At 42.3% G+C, this 20,453-nt stretch overlaps 3 pseudogenes across 1 annotated transcript; all 3 read left to right on the top strand.

The window, feature by feature from the left end:
• Positions 1-1,112: 1,112 nt before the first annotated feature.
• Positions 1,113-3,053, top strand: LOC103723561 (UDP-glycosyltransferase 73E1 pseudogene; annotated as a pseudogene).
• A 2,223-nt stretch (positions 3,054-5,276) lies between these two features.
• LOC103723563 (UDP-glycosyltransferase 73E1 pseudogene) lies at positions 5,277-7,716 on the top strand (annotated as a pseudogene).
• Positions 7,717-10,746: 3,030 nt separating this feature from the next.
• Positions 10,747-12,222, top strand: LOC103723560 (sufE-like protein 1, chloroplastic/mitochondrial pseudogene; annotated as a pseudogene). Its single transcript, XR_015975593.2, has one exon. The product of XR_015975593.2 is annotated as a sufE-like protein 1, chloroplastic/mitochondrial pseudogene (transcript).
• Positions 12,223-20,453: the final 8,231 nt, after the last annotated feature.

Genomic DNA, 20,453 nt, shown 5'->3' with positions numbered 1-20,453 from the left:
AGGTTCTCGAAGCGCAATATATAGACGATGGTTGAAGCTCGTCGCTAAGTAGTATAGGGCTATAATGCAACAAACCGCATATTTCACTTGTGAATCTCGTCCCCGCTTTTCGACCGTGGGATTTGTTTATCGTGTTTGTTAAGAAACAACTAATAATTACGGCCAAGTTGTTGCTAGTTGTAAAGAGAGTTTGAAAAATGGAGGACTCTCCACACATCTTTGAATTGGCCACGTGGCGAGCTTTAAAGGTCAGCCTGCAGCTAGATGACAAATCTTGCGCGTCCGCCAAAAAGTTGTAAAACCAGGTATCTAGGAAATCACAAAAGTGAATTTAGCATTTTAGCCCAAATCTCTTTGCATTTAGCAAGAGCAGAGAGAAAAAATCAAACTTGTCATTAAGAAATTATTTTTAAGCAAACTAGTGAGAGAATTATCATGAAGTGAGTACATAGGAGTGATAAAACAAAGAAAAACTTAAAGTAAAGAAAAGAAAAGAAAGGCCCGAATCACTTTAAAATAAAAGTTTATAATTAAAAATATATGTCCAGCATGCTGTTGTGAAACACGGCGGCGCCGCCCAGTGAATCGACCTTCGGAGTCAACATCTGAATATAATTGCAGGAATTTCGCACGCAGCAAGAAATTAGACAGTTTGGCTGTCGAGGGCCCAAGGCTTGGTTAGAGCTAATGGTTTTTCGTAGCTTTTTACTTCCACGGAACTCTTACCGTCTTACGTCGAAAATAAATGAAAACAAAAGACTTCGCCATGCGTCCATGGTCATGCTAAGATTCTATCTACCATGCCCATTGGGTGGCATTGGCTTCCCCACCCCACGCTCTTTCCTTCGGCACTCACTTAAACTATGGGCCATGGACCCATAGTTTAATCTTTTGAGAGGTCAGCAACCTGGTGCCATGGGCCCATGGCCCGTCAGAAAATGTGACGTGCGAAGACAAAAATAACATTAAAAACTCCATCCAGGCACACATATTCCATGTGGCGTGGTGGCATATTAATTCTTACTTCCCACACACACACACACACACACATATATATATATATATATGTATAAGCATGCGTGGGAAGTAAGAATTAATGCAACTCTACGTGAATCTTAGGACCTTGTTGGAGTATAACAATTTTCTTTGTAGCCTAGCTATAAAAATCTGCTACATATTCCGGTTCCGGGAATCCACTGCCCATGGTGTAGGCATCAGTGGAATTCTTGGGCCAAAGTTTCTCAGAGAGCCAATCTTTACTCTATAAATGCAATTCAAAGGGTTGTGTTTTTGTTAGGACGAAATTACCAGCCTTGTCAGTGTTGCCTCTACTTACCCTTCTGAACTCCCAAGCAACTAAACAAACACAAACATCATGAAGAATCTCCATGATTCACAACCTCACTTCATTTTGGTCCCTCTGGTGGCCCAAGGCCACCTGATCCCCATGCTCGACCTGGCCCGCCTCTTGGCCGAGCGTGGTGCTCGCGCCAGCTTCATCACCACTCCCGTCAACGCCTATCGCGTTAGGGCCGTCGTCGACCGGGTGAAGGAATCCCACCTTCCAATCCAATTCGTCGAGCTTCCCCTTCCATGCGCAGAAGCTGGCCTGCCTGATGGCTGCGAGAATTTCGACCTTCTCCCTTCCGAAGACTATATCGACGCCATGGTTGCAGCCCCAAAGCTGCTCCGAGGACCCCTCGAGCTCTACCTCCGAGCGCAAAGGCCTGGCCCAAGCTGCATGATTGCCGACTCCTGCAACCCATGGACTGCGGAGGTTGCCGGCAAGCTGGGGATACCGCGAGTCGTCTTCCATGGGCCCTCCTGCTTCTACCTTCTGTCCACACACAACATTATTCTGCATAAAGTAAACGAGCGCATAACCGACGAGTTTGAGCCCTTCCTGGTGCCCGATTTGCCTCACCAGGTTGAGATAAACCTAGCACAGGCTTTTGGATGGGCCCTCAGGTCCGAGTCGGAGAAATTCAAGAATGAAATTACGGAGGCGGAGTCCACAGCGGACGGCATAGTGATAAATAGCTTCGATGATTTGGAGCCTTGGTATATCGAGAGCTATCGGAAGGCCAAGGGGAAGAACGTTTGGACGATTGGGCCGCTGTGTCTCTACAACAAGGATTTTGGCGATAAGGCCATGAGAGGGAACGAAGCATCCGTCGACGGGCATGCTGTGACAAAATGGCTCGACTCCATGGAGCCAGGATCCGTCCTCTATGTTGGTTTCGGAAGTATTGGACGCGCACGGCCTTTGCAACTAATCGAGATAGCGTGCGGTTTGGAGGCGTCAAACCGGCCATTCATCTGGGTGATCAAGGAGGTGGAGATGACCCCCGAAGTAGAGAAATGGATGTCAGAGGGATTCGAGGAGAGGACAAGCTCGAGAGGTCTCATAATAAGAGGGTGGGCACCGCAGATGGTGATATTATCTCACTCCGCGGTGGGAGGATTCCTGACGCATTGCGGGTGGAATTCAGCACTGGAGGCGATCGCAGCAGGAGTGCCATTGATAACATGGCCTCAGTTTGCCGACCAATTCTTGAACGAGAAGTTGCTCGTGGATGTTCTGGGAATCGGCGTGCCGGTTGGAGTGAAGGTGCCGATCACTCATTTAAGCGAGGATGATGGAGTGATGGTGAGGAGGGATGACATAGTGAATGCGGTGTCGAGATTGATGGATGGAGAGGAAGGGGAACAGAGCAAAATGAGGGTTACGAAGCTGCAGCAGAAAGCTACAAAGGCAATGAACGAAGGAGGAGGATCAACCTACGCGAACATGGCAAACTTGATACAGTACTTCCGGGAGCATGGAAATTAACAAGGAACTATAGATTGGTTTTGTTTTGTCTACCCAAATTTCGAGTGATATATGTTGTTTGAAATAGATTAGACGTATCCAGCATTTAATTGTCTGTCGTGTGTTTTAATACGTTCAGAATGGTCGTTGAAGTTTAGTGCTTCAGCTGTCTGTTAACTTGATTTTCTTTTTATATTTTTTTTCGGGGAAGGACGCATGACCGTTTCTCTCTTTCCAGTGCAATATATCTAGTCTGTATGCTGGATTTTTCAGATCCTGTAGTCGTGTGTTTCTGTCTCTTAGAATTGTATACATCCGGACTCTAATTTCAGCTTTAAGCCCATGGTGGTACCAAAAAAAAAAAACTAAGTTGGGCGATGGAAACATTTGTAAAGGCTATCTTGGTCATCTCATTTGAGATCTTAATTCATCTTGACCGATATAGTTGGTGGTGAAAACTTTTGGACAGAATCAAGATGTCCCAGGATCACGGAACAATGGGATTGACTCAAGATTCAGGGTGCCTAAAAGAAGAATTGAAGACGCAAAGTCTCTGATGACATGTTAAAAACCTAATTTTATCTTGGTCATCTCAATTTCAGTTCTCAATTTATAGAAATGGAGAAATTTCTAGAGAGAATCAAGATATCTGGAGATCTCGGCTGTCGTAGATCATATTACTGGATGATGAAAATCCTAATATCCGTTCAAGATTAAGTTTTCCTGCTTTTCTCTAATTCCGGGTCTCTTGTTGATCAAGACAAAAGCGGAGCCCAACTAGTTTTAAAACCTAAGTCTATCCCAAAAATCTTAATTAGTCCAAGAGAAAAGGACCTATATTCTTGTGGGACAAAGCCATGAGGGTAACGTACGACGTACCCAAAGCGGATAATACCTCTGAGAAGAAAAACGGTCATTTTTTTGCCTCAATAGTTAGCACCGTCTGTGGGAAACCTTCTCGACCTTGTAAAATCGGAAAATAAAATCACAACCCTCTCCATCAGGAGGGTTTGTGTCGGGGGGGAGCGGATTCCGGGATTTAGTTCCATACTGCTTGAGTGACCAAGAGGGTTGTGCCTTAAATAGGGGGGGTGACTCCTTTCTCTTCAGAAGGCCCTTTTGTGGGATAAAGCCGGGAGGGTAGTGTACGACGCGCCCAAAGGATAGTGCGGGACGAGCCTAAGGGTAGCGTATGACGTGTCCAAAAAGAATAATTTCTCTAAGGGGGAACATGGTCACTTTTCGGCCTCACCAATGATGTTTACTATGACGTGCCATAGACTATCCCGGACTCGGAGTGGCACCTCTTCGATGGGCGATGGCGTCCCAACAAAACCAGTACCTGGCGCCCGAGATCTAACTCTAAATCCAACTCCCATCGCCAACTGAAGTCAAAATGCTATATCAACCATTACTTGGGCCAGGAAGCAGCGCCATGAACGGCTACTTGGACCAAAGATCGGGTGAAAAAGAAATAAAATTTAATAGAAGATTTTCCAAGAACGCCCACTTCACCACGAGTACAAGGTCGCAGAAGGTACATCTCATGCTCTTGCATGCGGCACCATCCAAACTTTGAGCTCATATTCAACACCAATTGCCACGGAGAAAGATGGTGAAGCCTGTCATAAACATCAATCCTTTGTTTTTCAAGCTTCTAGCTTCCAGATGTTATTCATGTTGGCAATTCATTAATTCAAGTTCACAGATTTTGGAATATTGTCTTGATCTTCGCCATGCAAGTTTTGAAACCATCCTGCCTTGGAAGCAGATTAGGAATCTGCAAACTTGGATGCAATAGATCTAACGTTGACTATGAAACAACAGCTAAACTACTTCACTGATGCGCATTTATTTAGCACTGACAGATTTTATAACTTTATAATACATATCCATTATTTACGTAGATCTAGATTGCAATGCAAGTATTCTTCAATAAATCAGTGTTATATCGCTTGGTTAAATGTATTTTGAGAAGCTATGGAGTCGGTGCTCCTTTCATACTATCATCCAAACTATCTTATTAATACCGCCCACCATCATGTATAATCTAGAAATATATCACAAATTCACAATTGTGGGAACCATACAAGAAAAAGAGAAGGTAATAAAGAAGAGTTAATTAGAGATCCATTTAATGTACCCTTTAGAGCCAAGGCATGTACACCACCTTCGTTTCCAATTCTTCTCAACTCCTTCAATTACCTGCTGTTATTTTTTTATCTGCTTATTTCTTAAGGATCTAAAATTGATGTTTTTATATATGCAACGGGCACGTCGCAATTGGCACCGACCCTTGACCACTCTCTTTCTTCTCCTTAATTTGTTTTATAATTAACTTGATAATTTACTATTAAAAAAAAAGCGAAATAGGATATTTAAGCGTGAGCATATTAATAAGTGATGATTTGCATTGCCATGTATGACACGTTAATCGTTGGGGGAGTGGTTGCTGCTTGCTGGAAATGACCCTCAATCCATGGGAGACATACTTGCTATGTATGACCTCTCCCGGTATAAATTATGCTATGTTAGTACAAAACTAAAAGCATGCGAAAGAGAACTAACAGCATATGATCCAACTCTAGATTCGTCAAAGATCACAACCCATTAGCACTAAGATCAAGGTACATATAAAATCTTGTAATCTGTCGAAATTAGCCGTATGTATCGGATCCTCTGCCCATGGTAGAGGCATCAACATCCTTTTTATTGAGCCACAGCAATCTTTTCCCGTCGACGTAGGTCAATTGCAGCTCGCATTGACGCTACCACCAGCGGCCCCCGGTATTCCTTGGGTCACACCTCAGAAACTTTCCCCACGGACGCTGGTCAATTACAGCTCGCATTGCCGCTACCACTAGCGGCCCCTGGTATTCCTTGGGTCAGATCTCATCCTTTTGCTCTATAAACGCACCAATAGATTTCGAGTCGAGTCCCTCTTCTTCATTCCAAACTCCACTCGACGACCCTTTAGCACAACCATGAGCAGTCTCCATGATCCAAGAGCACACTTCATTTTGGTCCCTCTAGTGGCCCAAGGCCACGCGATCCCCATGCTCGACATGGCCCGTCTCCTCGCCGAGCGTGGAGCACGTGTCAGCTTCATCACCACTCCCGTCAACGCCGCTCGGATCGAGGCCATCATCGACCAGGTGAAGGAATCGCACCTACCGATCCAATTCGTCATCCTTCCCTTCGCATGCGCGAAAGCCGGCTTGCCCGATGGATGCGAGAGCTTCGACCTCCTCCCTTCCATTGAATACACCAAGGCCATGTTCGAAGGCACACGCGTGCTTCAAGAACCCCTGGAGCTCTTCCTCCGAGAGCTACGTCCCAAGCCCAGCTGCTTGATCGCCGACATGTGCAACCCGTGGACCATGGAGGTTGCTCGCAAGCTCCGGATACCGAGAATCGTCTTCCATGGGCCCTCCTGCTTCTACCTCCTTTGCGTACACAACATGGCCATGCACGGCATCTTCGAGCGAGTCCCCGATGAGTTCGAGCCCTTCCTCGTCCCCGACTTGCCTTGCCGGGTCGAGGTGAACAAAGCCCAGGCGCTGGGGTTCGCCACCGGGCCTGAGTGGGCCAACTTTATGCAGGAGATGGTGGTGGCGGAGTCCACAGCTGATGGCATTGTGATAAATAGCTATGACGACCTGGAGCCTTGGCACATCAGGAGCTATCAGAAGGCCAAGGGGAAGAAGAAGGTTTGGTCCATCGGACCGCTGTGTCTCTGCAACAAGGATGTGACGAGGAAAGCGACGAGAGGGAACAAGGCGTCCATGGACGAGCATATTATTACAAAATGGCTGGAAACCATGGAGCCAGGGTCTGTTATCTATGTTAATTTTGGCAGTTCTGCACGCACGCGCCCTTCGCAGCTTATTGAGATCGGGTGCGGTCTGCAGGCGTCGAACCGGCCATTCGTGTGGGTGATCAAGGGGGTGGAATTAACCCCCGAGATAGAGAATTGGCTGTCCGGGGGATTCAAGGAGAGCACCAGCTCGAGAGGTCTTATAATTAGAGGGTGGGCTCCGCAGATGGTGATCTTGTCGCACCCGGCGGTCGGAGGATTTCTGACGCATTGTGGGTGGAATTCGATACTGGAATCGATCTCAGCAGGCGTGCCGATGATGACATGGCCTCTGTTTTCAGATCAATTCTTGAATGAGAAATTAATTGTGGACGAATTGAGAATTGGCGTGGCTGTTGGAGTGAAGGTGCCCATGAGCCATGTAACTGACGATGGTCGTGTGATGGTACAGAGAGAGGATGTAGAGAAAGCGGTGTCGAGGTTGATGGATGGAGGGGAGAATGGTGAAGAGAGAAGAATGAGGGTCAGGGAGCTGCAGGAGAAAGCTATGAAGGCAATGGAAGGAGGAGGGTCATCCTATGTGAACATGACACGCTTGATCCAGTATATCATGGAGCATACAAATAAGGAACTCTAGATCGGTTTTGTGGGAGCTGCACTGTTTCAAGATATATGCTTGTTTATTATATATATCTGTGTATGCTACAGCTTTTATTTTGTTCGCATTATTTCGCTATATATGGTTGTCCACCGATAAGTGCAGCACTAATCGGAGCTTTTTCCCCCCAAATTTGTTGTAGAGTAGATAGGGAGCTGCATGTCTTGAAGCCTAATTTAGCAGGTAAGAACTTGAAGCCTAAGGCTGTTCTTGGATGAAGAAAAATTTTGAAGAGATAAGGGTGAATCATATGATGTACTGTAAAGGAGTAAGGATTTGGTGTTTGGTTGAAAAGGATAAGTGGAGAAGGAAAAAAGTGTATCGGATATTATGATAGATTTGGATTATACTATGAAGACAAGATGGCCCTTTCATTTTTGATTAGTTAAATGAGAGAAAAAGGGGTAAAATGGTAATTGCAGTAAAAAGATTCGCCAATTAGATGGAATAGCAATTCCATCCCGTTCCTATGAAATTGCTGACAGAGTTTATAGTTTATACCTTGTTAGAGGATAAACAATTCCACCCAGCCATTTTGGCCGTTTGGATGGAATAACTCCCTTATTCCATGCCTGTTGCGCTTTCCAAATGGGGGCCTAAAACTTTGTCAAACCACTTTCCACACCCGCATCATTCTACACAGTAACTTCCATCAGGGCTGGTCATAAGTATTTCCTTTTACTGGTGATTTGTGGCGAGTCGGGGTTGTATCTTTCGACCGGGAAAGAAGTATTCACCTTCCCTTGTGCGAATCCACCGTCGAAGCATCCACTGGTCACATTGAAACAGATAAATTATTGAATTCGGAGTGCTTCCAGATCTGTGTAGCGAGTGATCCAACGGTGATTGCGCGAAAGAAAACGAATCCTTCTTCCGCACAGAAGATACAATCCATTCCTTTGTGGCAATCCGTCAAACAGTTTCTAGTCCAAACTACTGCCACCAAAGAGATTCTCATGAGGCCGTGGTCGGGTGTCTCAACTCTCCCAAGGGTCATTTCACGTAGGATGGGAAGTGTTATTACTGGAAATCAGACCCGGAGGTGACCACGAATCAGAAGGAGGAGCTTCTGCTGCACGGCGATGGTGACGGCTATCTCTGGTAGACCTGCAAGAAGCCTGGGCCAGGATCCGACGAAGGCCCTCCGATGCTTAAGTTAGAGAATGTTTTTTAGATATTTTAATGGAGAAATCTCTTCCGGAAGAAGATGCCTCTCTCCCCGAAGTCCCTCCCTCTTTATAGGAGGGGGTGTGGCAGTTACTCGTAATCGGATGTTATTGCGCAAATCTTGGGTTAAATGAATTACCTTAGATGGCACGGAAATTCAGGCTAGCTGGCAATCGGTTGAAATTGCAAGGATTCAAATGTTGACAGCTGTTGTAGCGGAGACTGCGAGATTTGATTCCGAATATGGAGGATTTGGTGACCCCTTCTTTAGGCAGACGCTCCGATTTAGAGTCCGGCTTGACTGTTGGTGGAGTCGGGGTCAGTCTCAGCTTCTAACTAGGTCTTCCTTGGCCTTGAGGTCAATCGGGCTTTGCCCAGCCGAGACCATGCAAGATCACGCTCGCTGAGATCATGTTTGCCGAGAGCTTAACTTATAATAGAAAGACTGTGCAATAATTTTGAGATAGAATTATCAAAATCAGCATTATCACTAAAAAAATAGTCTTTTCCGGCGGTTTTTAGAGTCTGTACTGACGCTTATAAGTATCGGTAATTTTGGCGGTGACGCTTTTAAAAACGTCGGCTAGGTGGGAGTGGAAATTTTTTTGCCGACACTTTTGAAAAACGTCGGCAAATAATGGAAGATTTGCCGACGCTGTAAAGCGTCGGCAATACTTATTCTAACAACAACTTTAAAGTGTTATTAGAATTATTTTTTTAAAAAAATAATTAAAAAGCCTAATTAATTTTTTTTTGGAAAAAAGTTTGGATCAATGGTTTTTTTACAAATGCCGATGTTTCTTTTATAAATTACAATTACAATTAAAGCAACTGCTTACAAGAATGGGAGATCTTTTTCTCTTTTTGAGTACAAAAAATCAGTAATCTACAACTTGCTCCTTTTGATTTGCATGCATGTGAATGTGCTCTTTTTTCCAAAAAAAAAAAAAAAACCAAGGGAATCACGGTTATTAGATCACCTGTGCTGTTTCCACAATACTAAATACATTGAGAATTATGCAGTGAAAATTAAAAAATGAATGCCGGATGCATATAACTAATTGGATGAAAAATACATGCATGGGATGTGCTCCACGTAGCATGGTCGTGCAATGTTTTCCTGATATGTCACCTAGCATTTTTATACCTTAGTCAAAGCTCAAAACATGGTTCAAGTGGGTTCATATGAAATATGGTGATTAGGTTCTGGTTTAGCTAATCTAATTGCATTGGAAGACACCTGCATCTTGGTTCCGCTAAAGTTTTCAATAAGAGATTTTCTAAAGACATATAAGATTACCTTGCCTCTATCACTATTTAGTTTCCTAATACAGGCTGAATTTGTAGGACCGGTAGGATGTGGGGTATTCAGTAGTTTGCGATTTGGATCATATTTTGGTTATTAAGACGATGCTTTTTGCTGAGAGTGCATTCACATATATACATTCATTCATCTTAACATATATATATCTCTATGTGTGTGTGTTGTTGTGTATTTTTAAGTTATTCTTTATTTTTATTTCCAATGATTTTTTTGGTAAAATTTTATTAAGATCATTTTTAGACTTATTTTTGGGTGCTGGGAGGATTGATATCATGTATAAACAAGTAATCTAAATCCATTCAAAACTTAGCCTATTCACAAGCTTACTTGCCCCACCCATGGCCATATCATGCAGCTCATGATTTGCCGAGATACGCGTACAAAAAAAAGGAGCATGCCTTGTATATTAAACATGAAATATTGGGTGATTTAGTTTATTAATAACTATGTGAGGTGAGATTTTTGGATTTTCTCTAGGTACTTCCTAATGTAAGCTCCACCAAATAAACATTATGTACTAGTACCAAAAAAATTAAATTATAAACGGAAGAATCCAACTCTCTTTTTGCCTTCCCATCTTTTTATATTTATATGTATACAAGGATACATGCATGATTGAGCCTTAATAGCCCAAAAAAAAAAGCAAAACAAAACAAAATCAAACTCTTCAAACTTAAGCTTTCTACGATAAGAAAAAGATTCTAGTGTTGATTAGGCTCTTGTAAACGTCATCCAAGAAATGATCTCCTTGAGTTGGCTTTCCAAATTTCTTGCAAAATGGGAGTCTCATCTCCTCTAAAATCTAATTTGATTGTGATTTGTGGCAAAATTTAAATTTTTATATATATTAAACAAATAATTAAAGTGCCGAATCTAGAATAAACCAGAAAGATCCAATAAATTGATGGTCAGGATCTTCTCATCCTCGTGTCGGAAACGAGAAGCCAAGTACAAGACGCACCCTCGCCTCCACCAAAAGCCTCTTCCCAAAGGCCTGAGTCCAAGCAGATCAATAAACTTCTCTCCGTTTCTCCCCTCGCCTCTGTTCCCTGCGAATCTTTCCGTCCCCTGTTTCCATTATGTCGACCGTCTCCTATTCTCTCCGCCTCTTCCATCCCAAACTCCCCCAAATCCCCCCCAAAACCGTTGTCTCCAAATCCCCCTTCCTTCCGTCCAAGCCCTTGCTCCTCTTTTCCTCTCCTATCTCCTTCCAACGCCTGCCCAAATCTCCCCTTTCCGAGCCCGTCCGAGCCCAGCAGCAGCAGCGAGAGGCCGACGTCGATCTTTCCGTCCTCCCTTCCAGATTACAAGAAATCGTCGCCCTCTTCCAGTCCGTCTCCGAACCCAAGGCCAAGTACCAGCAGCTCCTCCACTACGGCTCCCAGCTTCCTCCTCTCGACCTCCGCTTCAAGACCGATGACCACCGCGTCCGCGGCTGCGTCTCTCAGGTCTGGGTCCGCGCCTTCCGCGACCCAGACGACCCCGCCGCCGTCCGTTTCGAGGCCGACTCCGACTCCGCCCTCACCAAGGGCCTTGCCGCCCTTCTCGTCTTCGGCCTATCCGGCTCCCCCGCCCCCATCATCGCCGCCGTCCCGCCCGGCTTCGTCCGCCTCCTCGGCCTCCAGCAGAGCCTCACGCCTTCGCGGAATAACGGATTCCTCAACATGCTCAAGCTCATGCAGCGGAAGGCCCTCCAGCTATATTCTGAGGTCGGTCATTCGGAAATCAACGGGGCTTCAGATTCCGTGGGATCGTATTCGGGTGCCCAGGGCGGAATCTTGGAGGATAAAAATTCGATCTTGGGTGGAGAAGCCGATGAAACTGGCAAAGATTCATCCTTTAGAGAGGTTTCGAGTGCAAACGGGAGCGGCGATTCGCTACCCTATGGGGATTTGAAGGTTGATGGAGATGGCATGGATAGCGCCGATGTGGTGCAGAAAAGTTCGGGTGGTGGGATTGGCGGGAGAAGGGAGAGGATAAGGGAGAGATTGGAGAGGGAGCTGTCTCCGGTGGAATTGGAGGTGGAGGATATTTCATACCAACATGCGGGCCATGCTGGGGTTAGAGGAAATAATGATGGAGAGACCCATTTCAACGTGAGGGTGGTTTCCAAGGAGTTTGAAGGGAAGAGTTTGGTGAAGAGGCACAGGCTTGTTTATGACCTGTTGCGGGAGGAGTTGCAGAGCGGATTGCACGCCCTCTCCATAGTTGCAAAGACTCCATCTGAATCCCAGTCCAGTTAGATAGGCACTGAATAGCAACAGGTTTTATTACTTTATTGTTTTTACAATCTTTTCCCCGTCTTAGAATAGTGAAACATGAACTTTTCAAAGCATAGAGAGATGCTGCGTTGATTTGCATATATTATCTTGTAATCTTATTGAAGATTATGTGATTTCATTTAACAGTCTTAATTTTTTCTCGAAGCAGAATTTGTATTCCAATTTGGGTGTTAGGTTTATGCTAGTAACTTCCATCCGGGCATAATAGTTAAGAAGAAAAGATTATAACCTGACTATAGAAAACAGATGAGAGGTTGGCTTCTTCCTTTTGCTGTGCTTCTTATTTTAATGTGGTCAATAATCAAGATCTGAAAAAAAGGAATGTAGAGAATAATTGCAATAAGGTTTGTTGGTCATAGTAATGCTTATGTCTGATAAGGACATGTTCCGCATCTATGGAGTAATATTGAACTCTAGAATTTTTATGGCTTGATTAATTACATGTTTATTTGAAGTTTTTGCTGGTGCTTGTTGTTCTTAAACTGAAGACAGTGAAAGAAATATCATGTGATTCTAGATCCTATGGGGTTGATGTTGCATTCCTGATCATCTTGCTATAAAGGTTAAGGAACTCCAACCACAATCTATCATTTGCTCTTGTAATATCAAATTGCTTTTGACTTCATATATTAGAATCATGTGGATTAGCTTCAACGCAAGTTCATCAATATTCTTTTGTGGATGCCTCCTGTTACAGCTGTTCCTTGTCATCTTGCAAATGTATTAGTGACACATTGGCATCGTAGCAATTATTATTACTTGTTATATGGGAGGAAAATATAATAGTTGAAGGACCAATATGCTTGCTGTTGACACCCTTTTAAATTGAAGGGACTTAAGGCTATCCTGCATTTTATTAGTTTCTCTTGTACTTTATCAGTCGGCAGAGTTTTTCTGTCTATACATATATACTGATAGTCTGCTGTTGTCTGCTATAGCTTTCTCCTTCTGGTTGCCATGCATTACTGGTTTTATATATTCTTTTTCATCATTACAAATAAAATGGTTAGAGTTATGGCTGTATTGTATTGTCATTGTTAGCAGGATTTTGTTTCCATAAGCTTGTTTTGCACTTTTCTACCCTTTCTACTTCTTTTGCTGTATTACTCTAGTGGTTAAGTAGGTTCTTACCAATTAGTCAAGATCTGACACAAAAAAAAAGGGGGAAGAGAGGGGGGGGGGGGGGGGGGGGGGGTTAACTATGAGGCATTGTAATATGTGGGAAGAGTTAATTCTGAATATTAGACCTTAAATTGTTGTTATAATCGCATATGTAAGCACATGCAATTGTAAAATTTGAAGAATTTTATTGGGAAATATTGCATTGGTACGTAATAATCCAAACTTCAATTCTTCATATGAATTTTAGTTGCAGCCTTACTCCAATTATATAGGGCTGATATGATAGATATAGGCATGTTCCCCAAAACCGTTGAGAACATTTTTACAATGCATGCTGCACTTGACACAAACCATCTATAAATTGGTGCCCATGTCCTTGTCCAAGGCAACTCTAAGAAAGAGAAGGGCTTGCAGTTAACCTAGAACACCGATAGAGGTGCAAATGGATCAGGTTGGACTGGGTCATGAGTGACCCTGTCCCGACCCGGTTCCTTGTTTGGGTTTTAACTTTGGATCCAGAACCAACCCAATAGAAGATCGGGTTGGGTCGGGTCCACGGATAAAATTTTTGACCCAAACGGGTCATTTGGGTCGAGTCGAGTCCATGTATAACCTAGTCCCAACTAAAAAAATTTGGGTTTGGTTCGGGTTGGGTCTGGGCCCATTCAACTTTACAAAATGAGTACGAAACAGATTTCAGTATTCATGCATAATGTGTTTTATCAATTCATGTACAATTAACAAATCCCCTTTAATTTTCAGTATTCATTGGGAGGGGATTATTAATGATATAATACTACAGGAAATCTACAAATTAGGGACAAAATAAGGTGCATTTTTTAAAGAAAATGAGTGTGGGGTAATTGTGTATGATGATTTTAAGCTCAAACATGCATGTTACTTTTCTCAAGAATGATATGCATAATATACAAGCCTAAGTTTTCATTGAGACAATAAATTTTGAATGGGCAAATACAAGTATTGTATAGTTTTTTGCATGCTCTACGCCAAGTATTTTCTATAATACAAGCATACCCCTCCCAAATGAGGTTTAAGCCCTGTTTGGGGGAGCTGTTGGCAGTAGAGCTGTTGGAAGTAAAGCTGTTGGAAGTAGAGCTTTTATAAAAAGCTGTTTGCTGTTTGGTAACTACATTTCTAAAGTGCTGTGGCACTTTAACATTTGTTTGGTAAATAAACTGAGAAAGTACTTTTGTATGACAAAATGACCATAAAGGACATTACTAGTATTATACAATAGTGCATAATAAAATATAATATATATTAATACATAAATATATGATATAGTATAATATTAATGTAATGTAACATAATATTATTATAATATAGTACTATAACATTGTATACTATAGGATAATAATTTAAAATAATATTAAATTATTTAACATAACATAATATTATATTATATTATATTTATAGTATAATACAATAATAAATGTATAAAATATTATAATTATTAGTATAAATTAATTTTTTACTCTTTTGATGACCATTTATTTCTCTAACAAATTTTCTAACTAGGTGAAAAAATTGGTTAAATAATTACTAATATTTTTATTTATTTATTATTTTATTTCATTGAAATATATTTATTTATTATTTTATTTATTTATTTATTCGTTCATTTATATACATATTTATTTATTTATTTATTTATTTTTTTTCTTTTTCTTTCCTTTTCTTTTTTTTCTTCTATTTTTTTTCTTTCCTTTTCTTCTTTTTTTTTTCTTTTCTTTTTTCTTCTCTTCTTCTCCTTCCTTCCTCTCTTTCCTTCTTCTCCCGCGAAGCCGGCGGCGCCGGAAGGGGGGCCGGGCCGCGGCGGCCGCGGGAGGAGGGGGGCTCGGGAGGGGGCCGGGACAGCGGGCCCCGACGGCCGCGGGGGGAGGGGGGCTCGGGAGGGGGCCGGGACGGCGTGCCGCGGCGACCGCGGGGGAGGGGGGGCTCGGGAGGGGGCCGGGACGGCGGGCCCCGACGACCGCGGGGGGAGGGGGGCTCGGGAGGGGGCCGGGACGGCGTGCCGCGGCGACCGCGGGGGAGGAGGGGCTCGGAGGGGGCCGGGACGGCGTGCCGCGGCGACCGCGGGGGAGGGGGGGCCTCGGGAGGGGGCCGAGACGGCGGGCCGGCCGGGGAGGCAGCGGCCATGGCGGCCCCTTCCTCCCCTTCCTTTTTTTTTTGGCTGTGTGGTGGGTCGCAGCGGCGGGGGGCTCGGATGGGGGCTGGGGGGCGCGGCCACGGGTGGCCGGCGTGGTGGCTGCCTCCCAAAAAAAAAAAAGAAAAAAAAAAAAAGAGGAGGGCCGGCGGCATTGAGGAGAAGGAGATAGAGAGGGAGGGAGAGAGAGAGAGGGGGGGATGGTGAGAGAGAAAGAGGCGGTGGGATTGAGATTTTTGGGAGGAAAAAGAAACTTTTAAATGGGGGTATTTTGGTCAAAAATACAGCTTCCCGACAAAGCTGAAAACAATATTTTCGGAAAGCTCCAAAATTGAGCTTCTGCCAAAAAACTGTTTTCAGCTTCCCGCAAAAGCTGAAACAGCTTCTTGGAAATTTTACCAAACACACTTTTTTTCCTAAAAGTACTTTTGGAGGGCCAGAAAGTGCTTTTTGGCCCTCTAAAAGCTCCCCCAAACAGGGCCTTAGTCGTGGCACAGAACAAGCCATGGAAAGCAGCAACAGCCATCTTTTGCTTTAGTACCAAGTTGGAAAGCCCACCACTCTTAGTTGGGCTTCCTTGGCTTGGACCATGACCATTCCACCATCTCAGCCAATCTGGAAGCTCCTTCATTTTTTGATAAAGTGAGGGAACTTGTGCTTTAGGAAGCCTTCAAGTTGCATGCAATTACCTGTGACAAATATAAATACGAAGGAATAGTTAAAGGAAAATCTGATCTGCATGGAGAAAGGAAAATCTGATTTCAATATTTATGGGTCGGGTCGGGTAAAAATTCAGAAAATCCAAACTCGACCCGAAAAATGGAATGATTCCAATTTTAGAACCCGACCCGGCCTCACGGGTCTTTAAAATCGGATTGGATCGGGTCTAAGCGGGTCGGGCCGGGTCGCGTCATAGGTCAACCCGACCCATTTGCGGTCTTAAACACCGATCTAGCAGATTTATCTTGTCAGTTGCAAAATGCACTCATGCAATCGGGTGACATGATAGCTCCCTAAGACAGAAAGAGTCTATGTAGAGAACATAAAAGGCAAGACTAAGTAACCTATGAATTTAACCATTCATGGAGCAGTAAATTGAGAACATGAGAATAAAAAACTTCCTAGGAAGCTACTTATCTCTATAAAAGTTGATAGTAGTGAACCATTCATTTGGCATAATTGTTACTTAACATCTGGGCAAGAGTTTGATCATGACTTATTGTCATGTAGGGAATTAGTAATTGATGGTGACCGTCATGTGCGGTCAAGGAAGGTAGTCTTCAGTATTTCTGCAGAATTGGTAATTTTTATTAGGTAATGATGCCTTCATTTTTTTCTTTGGGTGTTTCAATTTTCTTGTATCAAGGGGCTTTAGTTTAAGAAACATAAGGATGCTGCTCATGCTGAATTATTATCCACATCCATCCTTTGATATTATTAAATTGTATTCTTGAGTTGTTTTCTCTTTATTTTTTTGAGAGTTGTTTTTCTATTTGTAATGATGCGTGCACATCTCAGAAATTTGCAAAATTAGATTAGAAGTTGTTTGGGCCGACCTATCTCAAATTGTTCTGCCTCCATTTATTTTCTCTTAGGTGTTCCTTCAAATTATCCCTTTATTCACACTAGAGATTTGCATTAACATCATAGTTTCTACCAATCTTAGTCTCATATGTCCTCTTGACTTCTTAATTTTTTGATTTAAAATCAACCTGTTATTAGTTCTTCGGTGTCTTGATGAATTTGGTCAGTCAGTAGTGATTAATGTGCGCCTTCTCATCATCCACCTTGCTATTATGTTATTTGAGCATCCTTATTTATCTCTACATCCATTTGAATGGAATTGGAGTAGCGAAAGCTATATGTTTGGGGAATTTATTGCTTTTATTTCATATTGCCTTCACACATACATACCCTTTGAATTTGCATCTGTGCACTCTTTTGTTTTTACCGATTTTCAATTATTTATATTCTGTAGCATTTCCTCTCTAATTTAATGTTGCACTCTCTTCCTTGTTTTATCAAGCAGCACTCCAAGCACGCAAGATACACCAAGCTGCTATGTTACATGAACTTGGGTTTGCCTGCGAGGAGGGGGGGGGGGGGGTATGGGTCTTTGTGTCGAATCCTTTAAATATCCGAAGTCGTCATCTTATGGCTCTGTGTTCAAGTGTCATACCAATACCTGTGTTTTAAGTATCAGGTGCACGTAGTTTAGGCTAAATTGAAGGGTTTGGATAAGGCATCTATGGGTCTCCTCACCAGTATATGAATTACGAACGATTGATGCATGTATAACAAGTGCATGGCTCTCAACCTCGCCTATGGCCTATGGTGAAAGCCAAGGGCCATCAGGGCTTTGTCCTTGCTTTCTGAACCAAGAAAAAAATTGACCTGTTCTTTGCTTGAAATTTCCTAGATATACAAGAAAAACAACTTCAGTTACTACATGTTCTATCTCAGCAAACTGCCTTATTGTTTTCCCAAAACTTTTGGTATTTTTCTTTACTTTCATTCAGGTATCCTCGCCTTTAGCTTTGAACTCATAAGCTATGAATGGTGCATTTTTGTGTGTACATGTGTGTGTTTTGTGTGTCTTTTTTTTCACCTATCTTTCCTTATTGTTGGCTTGCCTTAATATCTCATTTTAAAGGTTGATTGATGACAATAACTTGTCACATGACTTAGTACTAATCTTAATGTTAACTATGGTCCTAAAGCCTGAACTCTTCGTTCATGCTGGAACCTCATATAATTTTCTTAAATGTCAGTACCTTCTCTACTTTTCAGAACAGTGTGTTTGCTTCTTTTTTATCTTCACTTTTAAGAGCTAGCGACCAAAACTCTCAACAACTTCTGAGAGTATTCTCTCTTCCTTTAAGTAATATCATCAATTGTGATCTTCTCTACTGTTCCGGTTCTTTATGCATCTAACTTGTTCCAAAGATTTACTTCTTCTCCTTCATCTTTGTTAGCTTCAAGATACTTTCCTCACCATATTTTGGTAAAGAAAAGGCTGTGGTGATGGACAAGCGGCAAACTCCACCATTAAGATCTCTGATCTTTTTGTCATTGTAACACTGAAGTTCTGATAGAGAATTAAGCAGGGGAGAAAAAGGGAAAACATATTGAGTCCAGAAGTGAATCTCCAACAAGGGGGGGCATTTGGCATTTGAAAGCCCTTACAGTTGAAAAATTAGATTTTAGTTAGAGAAACCTACTAACCAAGTATATGGGTAGTGAGTTTTGAGGAAGTCAGTTGCTTTTAGATAGTATTTAGTTATGGCTTTCCTTCCAAACAAAGGACAAACCTAATTTTAAAAGAAAGTTCACAGCTTGTTATTATGTCAACTAACATTGCTAGATCTAATGATCATGCAGTAGCAGAGAAGCAAGATACACATAACTGCTGATATGAGCTTTAGCTCTTATGTCTTTATGTTCCAATTTCAAGAAAATTTGGTTGACATGTGATTAGTTGCCATGCGATTATTGTTGACTAAAAAATGGCCTTCTCGGATGGATGGAGAGAGAATTTTAAGCCATTGCACTGAATCGTTGACACTACCCTTATATGGAACTTTTTCTATTGTGCACTGAAGATCAGATTCGGTGGCTTGTGAAACATGTTAGTGTTTGTTAATTACAAAAACGCCAAGCCTTATAACTCATAGAATGGTGTATGTTTAAGTTTGTTATGTTAAAGGTGAATCTGAGAGGACCATATGAATTATGAATTTATGGTCAAATACTTGAACTGCTATGCGAACTAGTTTTGGTACTGACCAGTCCCCCTGAGTTATTACCAATTCCATGGGTTCGTATTATTTTTTTTCAGATTATCTAAACAACTTCACTCAGGGTGTATTTGTTCGGCTTAACTGTAGAAAAATGCAGGCGTATGACTTGCTAAACCCCAGTTCAATGAACTGTGGTATAATATTTAGCATGATGTTGGCCACATGGAGCCTTGTTTCCTCCGTAGATGAAAATTTCGTTCTTGGGCCCTATTTCCTGGCTGATTTCGAGGTTATGGATGCCGGAGGAACTGAAAGATTGACTTGAAGGGTAATTTCCCCAAATTGACTGTTTATAATCATAAATTCTGGTGGTTGTTGCTGCCTCTGCATTTATTCCAACATATGTGCGAATGTTGCTGACAAAAATACTCACCTTGTATCTTTCTGAGGTGTAATTGAGTGCTATGTAGCTTGCTTCAGTAAAAAAAAGGGAAGCTCCAGCCAGTCTCTGTGAGTGCCCACCATTCTCTCATGCGGACCCATGAACTCAAATTTGTTTCTTTTATTTGCTTCTGATTCCTGTCCAGGGCCACAATCAATTTTCATTTGCAAGGCATCTCTATGCATTGTCTTCCACCATGTAAGAGTATTCAGGTAGTGCAAAAATTGCTGGCATTCTTATCATTGAGTTCATGAGCTCAGCGCTAATGCAGGGATTGCAGCATTTCTTTTATAATCAGCTTTAGAGATGAAAGAGGCGATTGCTGCAATTCCTGCAATTTGCATCATTCTTAAGGATGATGTTTATTGTTTACAACTTTGACATCTCTTCTGGTTGCAGCAAGCAGCGTTTCCCCTTAATTCGTGATCTTGCAGCATAAAAAGAACTCTATTGCCATGTTTCTAGTCATCTGACCTATCTGAAGTAACATGTTTTTGGTTTCACCTTTGCTCTACCATTTTCTTTCTTTGAATTTGACATTCTTTTGTGGTCTCCCTTTTGTTAGAATGGTTTGCTCCTTTTGCGTAAAACTTGTGTTTGTATTGTTGGTTGATTAGCATTAGTATTTCATGCATGTTCGGAGTGCCATGTCTCTTTTTTGCTGCATGATTAGAGGTAAATACTATGCCATTATATACTGCGATCCTATTCCCTCCATTCATCATTTTGTCCTCTTCACCATATACGCACATAGAAAGTGGATGATTAAATATATTAAATACATCTCATTTTTTCCATTTTATTTTCTATATTTACTTTTTTAATCAAATATCCAAACTTTTTTTGTTTTTATAGGATGAATTTATCTCTTTGAAAATACAAATAATATTTTTTAAAAATTTGCTCCTTAATCAAATGCTAT

Source organism: Phoenix dactylifera, chromosome 2 (assembly GCF_051530095.1).
Source record: "Phoenix dactylifera cultivar Ajwa chromosome 2, Ajwa_hap1_PhDact_Kaust_v1.1, whole genome shotgun sequence".
NCBI classification, from domain to species: Eukaryota; Viridiplantae; Streptophyta; class Magnoliopsida; order Arecales; family Arecaceae; genus Phoenix; species Phoenix dactylifera.
The sequence above is the reverse complement of the archived record's forward strand: the minus strand, read 5'-3'. Positions and strand labels throughout refer to the sequence as shown.